Source organism: Thamnophis sirtalis, unplaced genomic scaffold (genome assembly GCF_051295495.1).
Source record: "Thamnophis sirtalis isolate CommonGarterSnake01/CBP01778 unplaced genomic scaffold, rThaSir2_p1.2 scaffold_4, whole genome shotgun sequence".
NCBI classification, from domain to species: Eukaryota; Metazoa; Chordata; class Lepidosauria; order Squamata; family Natricidae; genus Thamnophis; species Thamnophis sirtalis.
The window spans coordinates 102,775,505-102,780,322 of NW_028261384.1; positions in this window are offsets into that span (position 1 = coordinate 102,775,505).

Sequence of the window (4,818 nt, forward strand, 5' to 3'; positions counted from 1 at the left end):
ATTGACAGGTAATCCCCTGGATGAAACAGTTGTCCTCCTCCACCGTCTGCATTTTTGTCCTTGGTCTTTTTGTTCATGAAGTGCTGCTGCTGCCAGAGCTGCTGCTTAGAGAAGTGAACAGGACTTCAGCTGTGTGTGGGAGGCCAGACGCCAAGCTGTCTGTTACGTCTTCTCTTGTCTTGTTATTAACTCCTCCTTGGGCTTCCATTAAACTGAAGCTTCTGTACTTGGCTTCGGGCCGTTGCAATTGCTATTGTGGTTTTTTCATTTGCTCTTTTCCTCCTCTCTTTCTTTCCTTCGTCCTTTTTTTTTTTTTTTTCCGGTTCTACTGCTAATGCATAATTATAGCTGTCTGGACTTTTGTTATCTTTGAAGGTCTGTGCAGGTTTATTACCTGGAACCTGCTTTTCCTTCTTCCTGCCGCCAAAACTATGGTATATTTCCCACCTTCATTCTGTCATGGTAGGAGAGATCAGATGTTTAACTGTTTGGTTTTAATTAGAAATTTTCAATATATCAAATATGTACAGAGGGAAAGTAAGAAAAAAAAAGAATGAAATTAAAAAACAGTTACACCTTCCACCTTCTTTCTATCAAGTAATTGCCATCTATGCTTTTTAAAAATTTTCAAATCCATAAATCATGTTCAATCTTTTCTTTTTCAACAAAAAGTCCATATAATGTTTCAAGTATTTCAGAAATGCCTGTATCTTTTTTGTCAGTTTTGATCAGTTTTGCCATGTCTGCAAGCTTGGTTAATTTTACGTCCAATTTTCCACTATACGTGTTTCATCACTTCTCCAACTTTTTGCAAAAATCTATTTAATATTTGAATACCGTTAGTCCTTGACTTACAAACATAACGGAACCCAAAATTTCTGTTGCTAAGTGAGACAATTGTTAAATGAATTTGGCCCCATTTCAAAAACGTTTGTTGCCACAGTTGTTAAGTGAATCATTTGAATTGTTAAGTTAGTAACACAGTTATTACGTGAATCTGGCTTCCTCATTGACTTGCTTGTCAAAAGGCCACAAAAGTTGATCACATGACAGGGCTGGGTTTTTTACTACCAGTTTGATGGGCGTGGCTAGATGGGGACATGTAACTGAGTGGGTGTGGCCAACTGGACATCACTCATGCACACTCCGTCACATAGCCCACTCACCATGCCCACCAAAATGGAGGCAAAAAGTTTTGGCGGGAGGGGCGGCTCCAGCCTCACTAGAGCTAAGGGAGCAAATTACCCAGTAAGAAAAAAAAAGTTTTTGTCCTTCCCGGCCCCCAGGAGAAGGGAAAATGCCTCCATTTTTGTGAAAAATTGCCTGTTTTTCACCCATTTTTCATTAAAATGGGGGCATTTTCTCTTCCCCCAGCCCTGCTGAAGCCTGCAGAGTGCTTCTGGAGGCTGGGAAAAGGAATAAATGCTGCCACCTACCCCTCACTCAACCTCCCTCCTGTCTTCACACAAAGCGTCGTGCTGCACCAGGAGGCTGAAGTTGGAATTTCTTTTCCCCCCTTTTGCGTATCTTGGCAACAGGACTGTTTCTCTCTGCCTCCTTTTCCAGCCAAAAAACATGGTGGCAACAGCAGTGGTGACTGAGGGAACCAGTTCGGGGACTTGGCTAGGCTGCCCTTACTAGCGGTTCGGAAAGGTACACCAGATTTTTATGACCTATTCGGGCGAACTGGACTGAACTGGTAGGAACCCACCTCTGCATGATCCCCAGGACACGGCAATCGTCATAAAGATAAACCAGTTGCCAAGCATTCAAATATTGATGACATAACCATGGGAATGCTGCAATAGTCATAAATGTAAAAAGTGGTCAGAAGTCACTTTTTTCAATGCTATTGTAATTTTGAACAGTCACTGAATGAACCGTTGTAAGTCTACAACTACCTGCATTTTGCCTTTTTATTTATAATTGTCATGCTCAAAAATTATTAACTTAAAAAACCCATAACATTTATTTGTTCCAACAGTTAACAGGATATTTCTAACATTACATAAGATAAAAGAGAATGAAATTAGTAATACTAGGAAAAAGAGAAAGGTAAGCAACAACAATTAAGAAAAGCCATGCAAAAAAAATGAGTCAATATGAATAAGTACTAAAATTTAGAATTGAAAATATTCTAAGTTTAAAGTAGAGCGTGACAAAGATAGCAATTTGATTGCTAACAGTTGGAGTCATATTCACAAGGAGGTTAGTTTAGCAGTTCAGCGTCTGATCCCTTAGATGTGTTTACGATCAATATTTTTTCCTCTGTTTTCATCAATAAATATGATGTGTGGAGGATTTAATGAATGATAATCTCCACTTGACTGACATAACGAGACCAGAGGCACTGTTGCCCTGAGCATTTGCACAACCTTCCTTCAATGAATATGGTCTGAAAGTGAAGCAGTCTAAAAGCCTGCCTCCATGAAGCATTAATGATATTGACCAAATAATGGGAGAACTTCTATTTTTTTATCATGGAAATACTAAGAGGAAAACTTTGAAATTTATTCCACAAACATCTCATCCAAAAAGTGCATCTCTTGTCACTGCTCCTGAACTAAGTTCTCCTGAGGAGACAGGCAATACCAATTTAAGATATTTGGTCCACTGGTTTTTACCCATTTAAGATAAGATTAAACACAAGATTTAACTAAATAAAAGCTTTCAAATTTTGAATTGTTACTATAGCCTTACCAGGGAAATCTAACCACGACTAAGGAAAACTTTTTTCCATCCTAAGGAGAGCAGCAAAAGTAACCCTAACCCTGAATCTTCTTTAAGAAATTGAAGGTAAAGTTTCCCCTCGCACATATATGCTAGTTGTTCCTGACTCTAGGGGGCAGTGTTCAACTCTGTTTATAAGCCGAAGAGCCAGCACTGTCTGATGACAATTCCTTGATCATGTGGCTGGCATGACTAAACACTGAAGGCGCATGGAACACTGTTACCTTCCCACCAAGATGGTCCCTATTTTTCTACTTGCATTTTTACATGCTTTTGAACTGCTAGTTTGGCAGAAGCTGGAACAAGTAACAGGAGCTCACTCCATTGCACTGCACTAGGGATTCGAACCGCCAAACTGCTGACCTTTCTAATTGACAAGCTCAGTGTCTTAGCCACTGAGCCACCATGTCCCCTTAAGAAATTATTATGATCAATTCCAACTGAGCACCCATCCCATCCTGAGATCTGAACCTCATATAATATCTGAGCTATGAAATAAGTGACTACAAGTATTAATAACTGTAATCCTGTACAGCAGAACTTCAGATAAACCACACTAAGTGTTGGTTGCTTGCTAAAATGCCAACTTAGGGACTGATGAAAAAAGCTACTTTTTAAAGGAAAGCCATTGTTCTATGTCATAGACATTAACTGAGTTCCTATTTTAATGTTTCTTCTGTCAAAGGCTACTGCCTTTGTTTTGTCATGGTTTATCCTTAATTTGTCACTTTTACAATAGTTGGTCAATTTGATTAAAAAAATATCTCAATGTAGAATATAAGATCCATATCACTGGCATACATTAGGATTGAGATCTTATGTCCATTCAGGGAGGGGGAGAAAAAGTATGGTAATTTCTTAGCCACTTCAATGTCAAAATAAATATTAAATTAAAAAGAGCTGAGTGAACAATCCTATTTAATACCTCTCTCCACTGACACAGGATCTGGTAAAAATTCTTGGGGACTCAGTCTCAGTTTGATTGTAATATCAGCATGTGGCTTGATTATTGGCCTGAGTGAGAGGAAGTTATCAGTGAGAGCCAACTTGATACAGTGGTTAAGATGTAAGGATGGATCTAGGAGACCATAAGTTCTCTTCTCTCCTAAGGCATGAAGCCAGCTGGGTGACTTTGTCCCAGTTATTCTCTTCCATAGGAAGAAGGCAAGGACAAACCACTTCTGAAAATCTTGCTAAGAAAACTATAGGGATTACTCCAACATTGACTCAAAAGCATGCAGCACATACACACACAGATACACAAATCTATCAATATCTATCCCTTGACCTTTCTTCCATAATTGGGGGATATCAAAGGGAATCAAAGGGAGAAGCAAAATCAATAAAAGTTTCTTTTTAATCCATTGGTGTACTTTTGAATTAAGACTTTCAGAATAACATAGCCCTTCATTTTTATATAGCCTTTATGAAATCCTGCCTGTTCTAAATGTAAAATGTTTGTTGTTTCCTCCCAATCTTTCAGTTTATTCAGAAGACACTGAACTTAAAGAAAATTGAATGGATAGATATTGGAAGGTCCTTTCCTATTGCCCTTTGTAAAAGCAGTACATACTAGGAAACTCAAAACCGAAACATATAGTGTTAGTCCTTCAGAAAAGCTCTTGTCTTCAGCTTTTTTTCAAAGTAGATAATGTTGAAGGAAAATAAGTCTCCAGTGGAAGGTCATTCTACAATCCATCCCCAATGACCTTAAAGCAGTACATCCCGGCTTTGTTTGCATCTCCATCCCATGATTTCCCAGAATTGAGGACAAAATCTTCTTGTGGCATGATCTTTACAGTTAAGGTGACACTAGTGGGAAGATATGTCCTTGTAGATAATCAGGCACAAGCTGTAAAAGGGCTTTATAACATTGTAGAGTACATGAAATAATAAAAATGGGATATTTCTGAACATGCAAAGATATATTTAACTTCTTACAATGCGTTGCTTCAGGTTTTCAGGCCTGGGACTTTGTGTGAAAGTAAAATGGCAGATGCAGTTACTAAGTCACTGTTGCTGGTAGTCACTATGAGGACAGTCACTATTAAGGAGCCGAGGTGGCGCAGTGGTTAAATGCAGCACTGC